Source organism: Strix uralensis, chromosome 1 (assembly GCF_047716275.1).
Source record: "Strix uralensis isolate ZFMK-TIS-50842 chromosome 1, bStrUra1, whole genome shotgun sequence".
NCBI lineage: Eukaryota > Metazoa > Chordata > Aves > Strigiformes > Strigidae > Strix > Strix uralensis.
The window spans coordinates 171,817,300-171,834,886 of record NC_133972.1 but is presented as its reverse complement, the minus strand read 5'-3'; the positions used below and the strand labels follow the sequence as shown (position 1 = coordinate 171,834,886).

General features: G+C 40.1%; 1 protein-coding gene across 9 annotated transcripts in view; it reads left to right on the top strand.

The window, feature by feature from the left end:
- TSNARE1 (t-SNARE domain containing 1) overlaps positions 1 to 16,531 on the top strand; it is a 508,719-nt gene extending 492,188 nt beyond the window's left edge. For all 9 annotated transcript variants that reach the window (XM_074894731.1, XM_074894660.1, XM_074894674.1 and 6 more), the window contains one exon: positions 15,617 to 16,531. The gene's annotated coding sequence lies outside the window, so the exon portion shown is untranslated. The remainder of the gene's footprint in view (positions 1 to 15,616) is intronic.
- Positions 16,532 to 17,587: the final 1,056 nt, after the last annotated feature.

Genomic DNA, 17,587 nt, shown 5'->3' with positions numbered 1-17,587 from the left:
GGAAGGAGTGAACAGCATGTTCAGTATTTCCTTTTATCTGGAGAATGCAATGATTTTTCCATCTCTTAGCAAAGTCTGATGTCAGGCAAAAAAATGGATCCAGGCTGAAGCAAAGGAAGGCAGAAAATAGTAGTCAGATGTGTTAATACATACCAATGCTACCCCATTCAGAAGCTAGGGTTGTAAATAAATCTGACAGAAAATCATGAATGTTTGGGAGAGAAACTCTAGATTTTCCACCAACACAAGTGAAATAAACCAAACCAAAACAAATAAACAACGTAGCTCCAGTCAAAAGTCTTCAAAGTGATAGGTGAAAGGCAATTTTAATATAAGAATTGATAATGATCTAAAGATATATAATTTGATAACATGTCTAGCATGACCTCCTGGGCTCATTAAAAAACCTACAAGGTGACAACCACGAGTAGATCTGATTTTCCCACACAGGCATTCAGGTCTGACATAGATCTACAGACAGTTGGGAAATAAAACTTTAAATAAACATAAGCAGCTTAATACATTTCTGTTTATTATTTCTTGGAGTTAACAGTCAGTAGAATCCAATATGAAAGTTGTGCTTTGTTGGAAACATCCAGCTTTGCCTTTGTAAAACACTGAACTATCACAGATTCATGAATAATAATGAAACAAAACCTATACATTAATTATAATTTTCATCCTAAAGAGCTCAGATGAAGAATTAAAGTAACAAGAGAGTTTCTCAAAAAATTAATGCTCTGAGAATACATTCACAGGACATTGTTTTTTATGGTACGCAGATGGACATGAGAAGGTGGAACAAATAGTAAAAAATCACTGATTAAGTAAATATTTAATACATTTTGTGTAATCACAGTTTCTATAAAACAAGATAATACACACTGTGTTTTGCCAAGAGCCCATATAGCATATTTTGCATGTTGTGTATCCTTGCAGCAAGAATATCTGCACTGCTGTAGATATATAACCCTGGGTGATACAGTCCCGGAATCAGTACAGTAATGTTAGCAGAGCAAATTATCTAGAGCGCCATGCTGAATGATGCAGCCACACTGCTGCTAATTCCAAATCTCCTCTGTTCAGTGCAAAACCCAGTGGCTCTGCATGCTGTGCTTTCCCATAGCTCTAGATCAAGGTCCCTACCAGTCCCCTGAGGATAAAGTATTGCCACCAAGTTCCCACAGGACTTTTGAGACAAATTAAACTTACTCTGTGAGGTGGGAAACAAATGCATATGATGAAAGGAATGGAATTTTTGGAGGTACTGTAAGGCAAAGATAGGAAGGTGTGACAGTTATCACGTACCATTTTGGCTCAGACACCAAAGCCGTGATCATCTTAAGTCCGTGACACTTGCTCCAGAAGAGGAAACAGCAGCCACCCAAACAAATTTGGAAAACATTAAACCATGTAGCAATCATAATGTAAATGGAACCATATTACTTTAGCCCTACAGTCCCTCTGGCTGTTAGTCTTAGTTTAGGAATGCAATACCTGGAATTAAAACTGCAGTCAAGATCAGGACCTATCTGAAAACTAGATATTCCAACAAATGACATATTTTCAAGTAAGTTTCTCTTTTCCAAGTCTTTACATGGAGTCTATATTTACCATGCTTGCTCTGCAGCATGCTCCAGCACTGGCTTTCTCTTCTGAAGATTTCTAGCCATTTTTTGATACAGCCCAAACTTGTTGAGATTGTAATATACACTGTGGGCATGACCTTGGAGGGTGGAAGGTACAGCAGAAGAAACACTATAAAAACTTGAATCCTACTCCTAAATTCATGTAATTATTGGTTGGGCCAGCAAACTCTGAAATCATTAGTGGCATTTCTGCTGTAAGGACAACCCTCACACAGTAACTCTGCTGTGAAAAGATTTGTGATCAGTGAGTCTGAGTCCAAGGGTTTGGAAACAACAGAAGTTCTTTCTAGGAAAGGAACAAGCTGTTTTGATCAGAAATGGAAGAGTTCAATAAAAATTCATCCTTTGAACATTTTCTTTCCTGATTCTCTTTCCTTACATTTTCTTTCATTCTTCACTCTGCTCCAACCCCAGTATCTAGCATGCACGCATCTGTTAAAATATAAAAAGGCCTCCCTTTGCTAGTATCTATTAAAGTGCCATATGGCTGAGGTATAGCCTTAGGTGGTGAGCATCACAGAGTGCATGTCTGAGTGAATAGATTTCTGCATTTGAGGTTTAATTAGGTAAGTGCTTTTTAAGTAACTTCACAGTTTCCCCTTAAATATTTGCTAATTCCTCACCAAAGAAAAAAAGAAGAAGTTGGTCTAAAATACAGCCTGACATGTACCAATGAGTGCTCCCATCCTTCTCACAATGATTCATATCTCCTTCATCCTCATTGTTGGGAATGACAGGCAAAGTGGTCTCCTGTGTGGCCATGATCCCTCCCACCCTGGTTTGCCCAGATTTCCCACTTCATTACTGCCGCTACAGATATGCCGGTACTCTGGGTTGCACAGCACCATCTGTTACAGAGGAGGGAGGAGTTGTTTATTTCAAGATGCAGTTGTGATATAGCATTATTGAGGGGGGGTAAATCTAGAGGAAGTGTGTGCTTTTAGATGTCACTTAAACTGGTGGACTGGGGTGTCCTGGTGCAGAAATCTGTCACCTCCAAACGAGTAGGAATCCACTGCAGTGAAGGCAAAAGGCTTCTAAAGAGAGACCTGGCAACGTGTAATTTGAGATTATTCTGATCCTTCCAACTGCTGGCAACTGCAGGTCAAGATCAAAGCAGAGAACTGACTATAACTCTTACAGATTTATTATTTCTTTGCTTGTTTGTTTGGTATTTTTTTTTGTCACATCCTTGTCAAGGGTGAATTTCAGTATCTGAGGAGAAGATCTCCTCCTGCTTGGTGTGTGTGAGGATGTGTAAGCTTCTGTGCAGTCACACTAAATATGATGTCCAGTAACATCATTCTGAAAAAAGACAGTGATCAGTGCCAAAATTCATTGTTAATTCTTGTTGACTGGGAGATCTCGATTGTGCTGAATAGAGAAGACTGTGCAGTAACTACCACAATTAATTCTGCTTTTCAAATAACTCTAGACACATAAAGATACCTGAAAAGTCTCTTTCCATTCCATGTATTCATAGTAATTCCCTACAGTTTACTCTCTTGTATTTTGCCTAGACTGTTTTTTTTTCACTTTTATGTTAAGTGTGTCGAAGACCTCAGTCACTGTGGTATCCAAGATCTGTTAAAAATATGTTATTGCTTCCAGAGCACATTTTTATGAAGACAGGCTTTTTTCCTTATATTAGTGGCTGCAACACTAATCTGTCTGGTCACTGAGGATTTGTTTATAGAGAACATATATCAGTCAAACCATTAAAACTTGTGAACAGAATAAGGAAGATAACACAAAAAAATTTATTTTAGAATTAAAATATAAAACAAACAAGGTGGGATTCATTTCACTGAAGTTCAGACAATGAAGCCTGAACTCGATACCCCCTTTCAGGCTAACGTATAGATACAGACATGGTAAATGGCAACTTTTCTGAGCTGTTGAATAGATTATTTAAAGGTGAGATGGACTGTCCTCTGGATGTGCTTGTATCGCTCTACTCTCTCAAGGGAAATAAGAGTGACTTGTGTTGATCTGGAGCATTTGCATTTGGATGAAAAGAATCCCACCTGTAATACTCCATATTTACTTGCCTGGGCAGTAGAAAAAGGAACAAACCTGCAATAGACAGAATATTTTACCCACCCACACTAGAAGGATGGTGAGAGAGATCATCGGGAAAGTCAACTCAGTTATTCTTACCCTTATTTATGAACAGCCAAGGACCAAATGAGGAAGTATCTAAAAGACGTATTAAGTTTATCTACAAATATTCGAGTGCATTTCCTGACATGTCTGCGTTTTTCTGCCACAAGCCTTTTCTTCTGATGCAGGGACCAAGTGCTTTAGTCTCCCTTGTGTATACTAAAATATCTTCTTTCTGATGGGATTAGTTTTTGCATTAAGCTAGCATTTATTGCTAGAGTGTAAGTGAAGCAACCATGTTAAGCACACTTCCATTCAGTGCTTCAGCCCTGGCACCATCTGTATGAATATCACCAACTTATGTATGTAAAAACATCATCACCCAGAGTTAATAAAAGCTAGTGTTCATATGGATGCAAAAAATGTATTATATTTACATCTGTGGAATTTATTCGTTCTTTTTTAATTAGTTCTCTGTGCAGCAATTTATTTCCAGTGCTGTTCTTAATGAAAACATTAGAAGTTGCAGTTCTAATTCTAGTACTAGGAGTTTTATCCATTCCATCTCTGTCCTCATTGGCTAAAATCAGTTCTGTTCCCTTCAGAGTTAAATAGTCTTTTTAAAAGAAAAAAATTGAAAAAAAAAAAAAAAATCTGAGGTAGGTACTTACTGCATTTAAATATGCAGGGCTGCTGCACTGAAATATCCATCAGTGTATAAAACAACACCACTGCTATGTAATGTGCACAGTCTCCCATTGTGTTTTTCTTTCCTGACAGGTAAGCTTTTCAACTCTCATTTCCTCTAGCTCTGCACAAACCATGTTATTCTTCCACCATTTACCTTTAAGCAAAACATGGAGCATACAGTTCCTGCTCCCTTAGCTGAAATAGTGGGAGTTTAATGCTAACCATGTCGTGTGTCTTCTGTGGGCTTTTTTAGGGTTTATCAGCTCTATTTCCAATAACACACGAATGAGAATTTAAGGGTTTCTGTCACCTTTTACAGCTCTGATTTGCTTGCTCTGTACTTAAATGCTGCTGCAAGGTGAAAGTCTGGTATTTCCCCATGACTCTTGGCAGATTCTCAGGGATGGTGAAATAGTAATGATGTGCTGAATGGGTACTGAGTGATTTGCACGCTAGGCAGCCTTGGCTACATACTCCAGTGTTTAAGCATCCATCTCCTTGAAATTGTCTTTTCCTGCAACCAGACATATTTTAATCTGAGTCAGCATTTTTCTTCTTGATAGTTAATCTCAGCTGAAAGTCAAATGCCAGTAATTCTGCATGTTCCCAAAGGAACACCAGGTTTGCCACGTCGCTGCAAACTGATGACTCGTCAGGTTTGCTATCTAATCTCTATTAGTCTTCAGCACATGATGTCTTATCTGGCCAGTGTTTTATGTCTGTCATTTCAGTGTTATCCTGAGTGCTTCCCAGAATAAATCAGCATATTCATAAAGCTGATTTTTTCTCTCCTTCCTCCCTCCACACAACAGGAATTGCCAAATGTGAGTCTGGGAGCCCTGTCTTTCTAGGGAAGATAGGCAGTGACTGCACAGACCAAAAGAGATGTGGCCTGTGTCAAGGCAAGTGAGATTTTACTCATTTGTCCATGAAGTTTGGGGAATGGAGATGTGTACTGTCTGGCTCACGTGTTAACTTGCACCTGAGGACACAGGGGTTAAAGCATATTAAAAAAAAAAAAAAAAAAAGTTGAATGTTCAGATTGCCTTGGAGCACTCTGAAAGTAAGAGGAAGAAAAATAGGCTGTGTAAGTGGTGGTGCCTCTATCTTTTAAGATAACATGTTCAAATTGCCTCCATTACTGTAGAAGTCTGATTAAAGAGGTGCGGTGGGAGCACTATCCCCGCTGTTCTCTGCTAGCAGCTTTTACCTCACAACCATCCCACTTGCAAAAAGATGAACAAATCATTCACCTTTTTGTTCCAAGTGGCAACGGGAAGAAACATCCTGTCCTGAAAAGCTGGAAAATCTAGCATCTCTGTGCTGTGTTCTCCTTTTCATCCTCCTCATGAGAAACAGGATTTCTCACTATTAACCTAACAATGCCTCCACTCCCAAAGCTCTCCAAATTGCTTTTTAAATATAGAGAGAGAGATGCACAAAAAAGGCTGCATCTTGTAGCTGAGCAAATTTAATGCATCTTAAAGTGCAAAGTGAGGTCATGGATGGAGAAAGACCAGTGCTATCTTCTTGGCCGTTCGGTGCCATCTGTTTAATGACAGATTTAGATCATGCACTGATGGCAATTTTAATCTTATTTTCAAGGCAACAAACTGAAGTCATAACCCTTCTGCACCTTGAGCCTCACTCTTCTGCCTTTCATTCTTCTGAAGGAGGTGGATCCAGATAACTTTCTTTAGTTTGTTATTGGAATTTTATGAAGGAAATCCCAAATGACAGGGATGTTTTTTTGAGGAGTAGGGTGGCAATGCTTCTACAAGAAAGATAATATGAAGAGCAAACGAGTACGCATTTTTTAGAGGAAGCATCTTCTGTGAGGTGTGACCTTGAGAAGAAAGTTATTTTTCAAGTGGTTTGGGTTCCTTCTTTCTCCTGACTTGCTTTAGTATAGGCATGAAGTTTTTCCTTTAAGCTCACCTTGTTCAGAGGATGGAATTGCTTGTTTACTTATTTCCATATGTCAGTTTTGAACACATCTTCACTTTTCCTACCTTTTCACCATCTTCACCTTTTCACTGGTGCATTGCTGTAGCACTCTGTGGGTGTCTTAGTGGACCCTGGGCTGGAGCAACACAGGGACAACCCATTTATAAGGTGGTAAAGCATCTGCAGTGAGGTCAGTGTTAATGGTCAAAAGCAGGAGGTATAGAAAAATGGTTGGAGGCACTGAAGCTCTGTTGACCAAAACAACTGGCCAGAGAGAAAGCTAGCAAAATGTCATTGAGTCTTTGGCGAATTACATTAGCTTGTAAGTTTGGGCTTCAGGTAGCTCCTGGGGATTCCTGAGAGAATTTCCTGGAAGGACTTGTCAGAACCCAAGTTTTACACCTCACATAACCTCAAAAAAAAAATGCATGCGGGGCTTCTGTCAACTGTATGGCTCAAATAATAAGTTATTGGAGGTTGAAAAGGAACTGTGTGTTGGATTAAGCATTCTCATGTTAAAGAACTATGTAACGACATTTCAATCATACACAACTCTGCCATGCACAGTGTGCCATGAGGGAAAAATGAGGTCAGTTCATACGTAAATAGGAGATTTTCCCCTTTTTTAATGTGATAAAACAACACTGCTGAGATTTGCTATTCACTTGCCATTTAATCAGAGTTATTACTGATTTCCCTTCCCCTCTTCTCACCTCATTCATTTTGTGTCATCTTCCAGGCCCTGGACATTCCACCTTTGTGAAATGGATTTTCTCATGATCCCCAAATTTCAGCTAGCAATATTTGGTTCCAAAACGTGATAGCACCTGTTATATTTCTTGCCATACTTATGTCATAGTCTGCAGTTCTGGCACCTACATGCAGATTCTGACACTGCTACAAACCTTTATTTATAGGTCTACATGACCTTATCAGTTGCATGTTTCTTAAAATCTTTCCCATGTACTGCAACACTGGTAGGGAATGCATTGCTAAGACAAATCTTTACAGCTTAAACAGAGAAATGCACGGGGGTGAATTCCTACTGCGCACATGCCAATCTTCTAGCATGCAGATGAAAAATGATTGGGATGTCTTTTAGTGTAGTGAATCCCAAGGAGCTGGCTTACAGACACATCTTTCTCAGACCATTAAACAGTGCCTGTAGTATGGGATTTGTTGTTGTTGGGGTTTTGGGGGTTTTTTTTGTTTTGGTTTGGTTTTGTTTGTTTTGTTGGTTGGTTTTGGTTTTGGTTTGGTTTTGTTCCAAGTATCACCTCATGTATTGATATAGTTTTGCTTTAGGAGCAACCCGTACTATCCATAAGATACACCTATGTACTTCTGGTCCATGAAAGATGCTCATGTCCTTGCATTAACATTTGCCTCTAAAACTCCTATATTACCAATGATCTGCAGCTGCCAAATTAGAAGCCATTGATGTCAGGGCCAGAAGTCCTCTAAAATTCCAAAGGATCAGGATTTCTACTGGGGCATATTTCTAAACTGAAAAAGAAATTATTTCAGTGAGGTTGAATCAAAGGTGGTTTCTGGTGGGCCCCATTGATGCAGTTAAGAGAATGCACAGGAGAAATAAATGACCAGGTGAATATGAAGCAATATTGTATGGGGTATATCATCACCCTGGTATCTCATTTTTTCTGATGGAAGACTCTTGGGTTATTAGGTCTGTCCTATTTTAAGAAGCTGTTGTTAAAATTCCAGTATAAGCAGAAACGGTCGGTGTGACTGAATAAGAACAGCAGCTTTTCTACTGTGAGCAGTTGTGCACTAGAGCAATCATGAAAAGTAGGCATTATTTACTTCCCTGGAAAATTAGTGGGAAGGACTATTTAAAAAGGAATATAACTTTGATGAAAAAACAGGCTTTACTGAAGGCAAAATCTCATCATATAGTACCTTTGAACAAAGGCCCAGATAAAAACGTAGGTAAGGAAGGTTCAGAATGTCAGTAATGCAATTCTCAGACTAATCTGGTATCTGATTAACTGCAGCTTCAGAGAGGCAGGAAACATCACAGATTTTCTTAGTATTGTGATTTTTGTCTTCTTTTCCTTGTCTTTTTTTTTTTTTTTTTTTTTTCCTATCCTGAAAATGCATCATTAAGAATTTATATATATAATAAAATAATTATATCAGGCCCAGGTTGAAACCATCATCAAGGTAATCAGAAAGGGAAAACAGGGGCCCTCAGAGACCATTCCCCACCACCACAGGTGGAAGAGATTCAGTTCAAATGAGTTAAGTCATGAATTGCACCCCAGCTACAGGGCAAGGTTATCTGATGTAGGGGTAAATTTGATGTTGATGCTCAAAGTTAGTGATCTGTTGAATCCTGAACACATAAGAAAACTATATCTGCCACATTGTATTGGGGTTGCAGAGCAAGGTTTTGGTAGTGGGGTCTACAGGGTGCCTTCTGTGAGAAGCTGCTAGAAGCTTCCCCCATGTCCGACAGAGCCAATGCCAGCTGGCTCCAAGATGGACCCGCTGCTGGCCAAGGCCGAGCCCATCAGCTACGGTGGTAGCGTCTCTGGGATAACAGATTTAAGAAGGAGAAAAAACTGCTGCACAACAGCAGCCAGAGAGAGGAATGAGAATATGTGAAACAACTCTGCAGACACCAAGGTCAGTGAGGAAGGAGGGGCAGGAGGTGCTTCAGGCACCAGAGCAGAGATTCCCCTGCAGCCCGTGGTGCAGCCTATGGTGAGGCAGGCTGTGCTCTGCAGCTTGGGGAGGTCCATGGTGGAGCAGATCTCCACCTGCAGCTCATGGAGGACCCCACGCTGGAGCAGGTGGATGTGCCTGAAGGAGTCTGTGACCCTGTGGGAACCCTGGGAGGCTCCTGGCAGGACCTGTGGCCCCGTGGAGAGAGGAGCCCATGCTGGAGCCGGTTTGCTAGCAGGACTTGTGACCCCGTGGGGGACACATGCTGGAGCAGTTTATGAAGAACTGCAGCCCATGGGGAGGACCCATGCTGGAGAATTTCATGGAGGACTGTCTCCTGTGGGAGGCATCCCACACTGGAGCAGTGAAAGAATGTGAGGAGGAAGGAGCAGCAGAGATGTGTGACAAACTGACCATGACCCCCATTCCCCTCCCCCTGTGCCCCTGGCAGGGAGGAGGCAGAGAAAATGGGAGTGAAGTTGAGCCCAGGAAAAATGGAGGGGTGTGGACAGGTGTTTTAAGATTTGGTTTTATTTCTCATATCCTGCTCTGATTTGATGGCAATAAATGACATTAATTTCCCCGGGCCAAGTCTGTTTTTTGCTTATGACAGTAACTGATGAATGATCTCCCTGTCCTTATCTCGACCCATGAGCCTCTCATTATATTTTCTCTCCCCTGTCCAGTTGAGGAGGGGAGTGATAGAGCAGCTTTGGTGAGCACCTGACATCCAGCCAAGGTTAACCCACCACACGTGTCTGGAAAATCTGAGAGATTTCTGTACCTCTCAGAAGTACCATGCTCTACACACTTATCTCAGTTCTCTGGTACATCAAGAAAAAAAGAATGTTAGCAACTACAAGTGACTAGAGGCAGAAAAATGTAAACAACCAGAGGTTTCCTACTTTCCCTTCAACATTCTCTTGAGGGTTTTCAGGAAGAAAAAACTTAGATCCTCATGTTACAAGATGCTATCTCCACTATCCACCTTGTGGGTGAGTTACATTCTCTATCATGAATGATTGGTGTTGCAGGATTTCAGCTCTGTCATACTTAGAAACTACTTTCCAATTCAACAGTTTCAGAGGAAAGCAGATAAATACAATATATTGTGACAGGACATGGGCTTAATCAGTGTAGATTTGCATATGTGAACATCAAAAGACATCTGTGCCTTGAAAACAGGTTCATTAGAACATGAACTGGAACAATTATTGAAAACAACAACAACAACAAAAAACAAATGAAAATACCCTGAATTGAGGAAAAATGGCAACATTGAGATGAAGACCTAACATTTCTTTTCTGTGGGTTGCAGCTCAGGATACCTGTAGTGAGAGTCCAGCTCTGGCACATGCTCACTCCCCGCCGGAGTTTGACATGTTGAGAAGGTGGCTATGAATAGTTCTGAAGAGCTGTTTCCATGTCCATGTTTTCAGTACTCTGTGCCAAAATCCATCTGTTCCTTCTGTCCTATATTCTCCATCTTTTGGACAATCCATCAGACTTACTTTAACAGTGTGGGTTTACAGAATACGACTTTGCAGAGCAACTGTCAGAACTTTCGTATGGGCCTGATGGAGAGCTTCAGTGAGAGTGTTTGTGCTGACTTTAGTGAGCTTTGGATCACCTCTCCTCTTTCAGTGATTCAGACTTTCACTTGATAATTTCCTAGGCCTTCTTTGGTCATCTCAGTCAGCTTGTAATGAATGTCATTTCACACTTTCAAGGAATCATCCAACTGGCCAAAAATCTCTGCAGATATAACAGTCAACTACTATTAATAATGGACTACAATTTATCTAGATAAACCTTCTCCAGCTGAGAAGTTCACTGAGGTTAATGTCTATGAAAAAGCCTTAACTCTGTATAAATTTGCAAAAGTCAGAAGTTGTATCATCAGGATTTACTTACACAGTGTGATGTGTGTCATCACATTTACTTAGAAGAAAGACAGAGATCTCACTGCATTCAAAACAACAGCAGGTAGGATCAAATTGGTTTATTGTTCTGGAGAATTTATCTTCCCATGAGACTAGCTCTTTAATTCACAGGCAGAACAGCCTAGACTAAATAAATGAGCAGAGTCTACACTGTAAACTACAAAGGTGTGAAAGATGCTTCTCTGAAGCCTAGGAGGGCTGTAGGAGGGATCCACCACTCAGGTTCCTAATTGCAACTTAGAGCTACCACGCGACTGGAGCAGCTCTTTACAGTCTATTTTTGCAGTTCACAGTAAAGAGGTCTGTTAGCCTGCACAGGAGAGTAATTTTAGCAGCTGGTAGCAGCAGGGTCTTTTTTTCATTTGCCTTTTCCTTTCTTGTCCTCTCTCTTTATGCATGGGGAAAAAAAAAAAAAAAAAAAAAAAAAAAGAGGAAGAGATAAATATGCCTGTTTCCTTTCGGTGACTATAAAGGTAATAGAAATGACTTACTGAAATATGGATGGACAAAGCCTCAAGTCACTCAGGTTTCTACTGGTAAAGTTCCCCAGATGTAAAAAAAGATCTATCCCAACATATTTTATATTTTTTTTTCCTAGGGATTGTAATTTAGTTCTCTATTTGTATAATAGCTAACACAAAACTGTATAGTCCATGGCTAGAACTGCTAAACTCAGCATAACTATTACTACAGCAAATAGAAAAAACTCTTTAATCAAAACCTAAGACTATGACTGAATTCTTTTTCGGTAACACAAAATAACTCATTTTTATCCTCAACTAAACCAGAAACGTATATTAAGTCTGTTGTTCTTTTGGCCCAATATATCTTTTAGTTAGATTGTGTGTGGAGAATCTCTCTTGTTACACTCAAGAGACAAGTCTGTAGATTATCTATTTCTAATTTAAATGGCTTTTGCAACGTTGAATATTTTCCCTGCCTGCAAATCAAGATTCATAATCCCCAGTAGCTGCAGAGCCTGCCAAGAGTAATGGCCTGTGCTGGTAGTGGGGTTTGCTTTCATGTCAAACATATGGTGCCCTTCATCCCAGTCCTTGGAGAAAAAGCCTGTCCAAGGTCCACAGGATCTGATTAGACTGCGTTCTTTCTCTCCTGTACACAGGCATGTGTGTGCCTACACGTAGACTCTCTCACTCACTTGCACACAGACACATATATATATGTGCACACACATGAATACATCCACACACTAATCATAAAGGAGCATGACCAGCTTATTTAAGGCAGTCATGTGTTAGTGATTGACTTGAATTTGTCATTTACTGATTGATTGCAATTGCGTCATGCAGTCATGGCTTGCTTGGCATGAAGGAGACTGCGCTGAGGACAGCGCTAAGAAATCCAGACAACCTGTTGGCAGTTCTGTGACGCTAACACACACAGCTTAGGCAAAGCGTTGCAAGCAGCTTGAGGGAGGTGATCATTCCCCTCTACTCAGCACTGGTGGGAAACGTCTGAAGTCCCGTGTCCAGTGCTGGGCTCCCCAGGACAAAAGACAGATATGGACATACTGGAGTGAGTCCAGCAAAGGACCATGAAGATGGTTAAGGGATGGGAGCATCTGACATGAGGAGAGGTTGAGAGAGCTGGGACTGCAGCCTGGGGAAGGGAAGGCTCGGGAGGACCTTATCCATCTGTACAAATACCTATGGGGGGTATAAAGAAGATGGAACCAGGCTCTTCTTGATGGTTTCCACTGACAGGACAAGAGGCAATGGGCACAACCTGAAATTTGTTAAACATAAGAAAATGGTTTTTTTTGCTTTAAGAGTGGTCAAACAGAGAAACAGGTTGCTCAGAGAATCTGTGGAGTCTTCAGCTTTGGAGCTATTCAAAATCCAACTGGACACAGCCCTAATCACCCTGCTTCAGCTGACCCTGATCTGAGCTAGTAGTTGGACTAGATGATCTCCAGAGGTCTTTTCCCACCTCATCGATTCTGTGATTTTGTGACTTGCACAGACAGTGAGCATATTGTTGATTGGCACCTATAGAAATGTTCCTTTCTTTTCAGGTAGTTTTCTTTTCACTCCACTTACAGCCTTTCCTCTTTGAAAAAAAGATCATGAAATATGAAGTGAACAGGAAAGTTAGAATTGTTCCAAGGCTGGAGCGATGGGCTAAGGCCAACTGTACAGGCTGGAGCGATGTGCTAAGGCCAACTGTATGAGGTTCAATAAGGCCAAATGCCAGGTGCTGCACTTGGGCCACAACAACCCCCAGCAGCGCTACAGGCTTGGGGAGGAGTGGCTGGAGAGCTGCCAGTCAGAGAGGGACCTGGGGGGGATTGATAATGAGCCAGCAGTGTGCCCAGGTGGTCAATGAGGCCAATGGCATCCTGGCTTGTATCAGCACTAGTGTGGCCAGCAGGGACAGGGAAGGGATCTGACCCCTGTACTCGGCACTGGTGAGGCCGCACCTCGATTACTGTGTTCAGTTTTGGGCCCCTCACTACAAAAAGGACATTGAATTACTCGAGCGTGTCCAGAGAAAGGCAACGAAGCTGGTGAAGGGTCTGGAGCACATGTCGTATGAGGATCGGCTGAGGGAACTGGGGTTGTTTAGTCTGGAGAAGAGGAGGCTGAGGGGAGACCTCATCGCCCTCTACAACTACCTGAAAGGAGGTTGCAGAGAGCTGGGGATGAGCCTCTTTAACCAAGTAACAAGCGATAGGACAAGAGGGAATGTCCTCAAGTTGTGCCAGGGAAGGTTTAGACTAGATGTCAGGAAGTATTTCTTTACAGAACGGGTTATTAGGCAGTGGAATGGATTGCCCAGGGAGGTGGTGGAGTCCCCATCCCTGGAGGTGTTTAAGAGTAGGGTCGACATAGCGCTGAGAGATATGGTGTAGATGGGAACTGGCAGTGTTAGGTTAATGGTTGGCCTAGATGATCTTCAAGGTCCTTTCCAACCTAGATGATTCTGTGATTCTGTGATTCTGTGAAAGGTTATATGATTAGTGATGTTCACCTCCTTTCCAGAGCCTTTCCACTTGTTTGAGTAACTCTAGCAAATCCTTTTGTCATATTAGAAGGACTTCTACTACTGAATTTGTGCAGATAAATTTAGGTGTCCACAGTGTACATTTCTGCATCTGAGGCAGTCATCTAGAAGATCCCTTTGTAATTAAAGCTAGTCAATAATAGTCAGTGAAATTTAGCTCATTCTGAAGTTGATGACTTTATTCAAATAACCCCCACCCTAAAAGTCCATTTGCTGTATTGATTAGATCTGTAATTACTATAATAGGAGCCTGGAACCTGGGAGCCATTACACTCAGATGGACATACTTACACCTTAAACTAGCTGAGATGAATGCCATCTTCTGAAGGATACGCTTTCTCATTAGAGTGTTTCTATTAGTTCTTTGTGGTGTTTATGTGAATGCAAGGCAGAAACTGTCTTCCACGCTTTGTATGTGCAGCACAGCACACAATGAACATCTGATGCCAAAAGATTATCTAAATAATATCTTGTTATGAACAATTTTAATGATTAACATAAATAACAATATGTGCGTGATTTTGTATTTTGTTGCTTTTGGGGAGGGGAGTGTCTGATCTCTGCTCAGTTTTGACACCTCGTTGGATTACAGTAAAGCATAATTAAAACAGAGTGTTTCTAAGGCTTTCATCTGTAGTAAAAAAAAAATACGAAGAAAGTTGTTCTCAGTTATGGGTTCAATAATAACAGGCTATTTTTCCATCCCTTTCCTTTCCCCTGGTAGCAAATTTAACCAGATTATTTTACATAGCATATATACAAACAGTATCCACTAGGGAAGCAGAGGTAGAATAAACATGAAAACTACAAAAGCCTGCTTATATTTTTCATGGTGATATTTGCTACAAACACACAGGCCTGCTTCATGGGGTGGTGAGTGCAAAAATACAATTTGTCTAACCTCAGAAGTGTATAGGGCTGATGTCTATCTTGGAGGTGCTATCTTGGTGCTGATGTCTGTCCTAAGAGGCTTCTCTTATAGTAATTGGAGAGAAACATGCACTTTCATCAAAAAATTGCCTCTTTATTTCCATTACCATTAAGTAGTGTAAACATTCTATGTTGTAGAGGTGTATACGTGGTATAGTGAGTCCTTCCTATCAAGAGAAAGTGTCTACTGGCTTCATTGTATAGAATAGAAAACAGATCAATATTTCTTAGATATATTCTCTCCTGCAAAGTGCATCAGTGTCACATTCTGGCTTCTACATCGAGTCCACTTTTAAGGAAAATGTATTTTTAAAACTAGGTGCGCCATCCTCCAGGTATGGGACCTGCTGGCATTGAAGAGAACACAAAATCTACCATTTTCCTTGCTACAGTAGGCTATATGTCATATTTCCTTTATAAATTTGTTTTGTCTATACTCTCAGCCTCCCCAGTATTTCCACTTCCACAGTTACCTTAGACTGGAATAAGTAAAAATACACTTTTCTGAGATGATGTCTACTTCATTCATGAATATGCATTTTGGGACCACCTTGAGTAGCCACACTTCCATCAGTAACAACTTTACATCAGCAAGTCTCTGGGAACCTTGTGAATACTTATCAGTTCTTCTTCCTTTTGCAGACCCTGTGCACCCTGTGAAGTGGAATGGATTCTCAAGGCTTTTCACATTCAGGCCCTACGTCAATATCTGCTTTACTGATCACGTTTTATTAAAACTGCTATAGTCAACAAACAGTAATTGTATGAAAGAAAAGCTAAGTTTTATACTGTGTGTTAGTATAATTATGAATAATTTTTCCTTTTTTTTTTTTTTTTCCCCTTCATTGAAGACAGGTTTTACCTTATGTTACAGATTTTAATTTCGTCCCCTGTGTATCTTGGGAATGCTATTTCTTTGCCTCCAGATTTGGTATACAGTGTGCTGTAAGATATGTAGCTGTTAATTCATCTTTATTATTTGTGTTTTAACATGCTCCCGATCTCCAGTTCTGCTCATTTAAAATCATGAAAGTCAACATGTTTTGTTTCGTTTTTATTGTTGTTTTTGTACATTTTAAAAATAATCTAGCTCAGATTCTCATCCTGTGCACTGCTACTTTAGAATTTGCTCTGCCAGATCTGAGCTAAGCAATTTCACAATTATATGTGCCATTTAGAAGCACATCAATTAGATGCCTATTTGATGCCACCGTATGCATAGAACACCACATTTATTTATGAGAAAGACTAGTGAAAGAACAGGACAAATAAACATTAAGACATATTGTTACCATTTTTTTAAAAGGAAAAGACTTTTAATCCGTTAAAAAAATCAAGCCAGACATCTCATGAAAAATGACAAATTTTGCATTATATTTCATTTCATAGGTTTCAATGCAACCAGCATTTGGGTTTTTGTTCCATTGTCACCCACAATATTTTCTGCTAAAAACATGATTGAAAATGCCATTTAAATTCTTGTTTAAATGTGTCATGTATTATAAATGCAGTTTTCCTTCAGTAAATAAAGCATTTCAAAAATGGTTTTAATTAAAATGTCAGAGGAATTATTGAAGAGAATTTCACAATATGATATGTTTTTTATTCTTCATGAAAAGTTACATCTTTTGACAAAAATGTTTCTTGCCAGAAAAAAAAAAAAATAGCTACCTCTATATGTTATGGATTTCTGGTTATTGTGAAGGTTTGGAAAAGAATAACAAATATTAAACTAGATTCACACCTGCACTGATTTCAATTACATGCTTCCTTTCCAAAAAGCTGACACAGTCTTTCGTCAGTAAAGGTTGAGCACAGGAAATGCTCAGAGAAACCTTGCAGGTGCTTAAGCTCATTCAGGGTCAAAACTGCAAAATTTCTTAAATCAATCAGTTAGGTTTGGTGAAGAAACAAAAGACAGAGTTTCTGGTGGTTTTTCTCTAGATCTGTCCTACAAAATCTACATAACTGGATCATTATATGTAATATTAACTATTCATTAGTTGCTATTAAGAAAAGCTAATTAAAAGAACGATGCTCTTTTTTCCAACCAAGCTTAGTGCTGGCATGAAATTACAAATTATGATATCTACTGCTTTACCTTATTACAGAGGATTTATTTCTGAAATAGAGCTCCCTACTTACATCCACTGCAAACTGCAGACTGCCTCTATCAGCACATTTGGCAAATCCTATAGCAGTGAAAATTATTTTCATCTAGTCAGTAAGAGCTGAAACGAACCCAGCTTGTAGCTAATTGCAAGCAAATATTTTGAGAGCTTCGAGTTACATTTGAACAAGGGATCCAGAACAAACAATCCTTGCCCATTCGCTAATCCCATTCATTAGAAGCTCAGTGATTACCTCATTAGTATGATGCAGTGCAGAGACAGACTGATGGAGCTTTCAGTGAGCCAGCTCACACAGCAGATGCATTTGGCACCAATGACCCAGGTGAAGTATTTCTCTACTGAAACTACAGAGGCTGTCTGGCTTAGAGCAAGCAAGAAATCTCTACATGGCAACATAGACATACTCCCCCCTGCCATGTATTATAGACTTGGTTATAATGGCAAATGCTATTTTAAAAAAAAACACCATTCCATGAGGTTG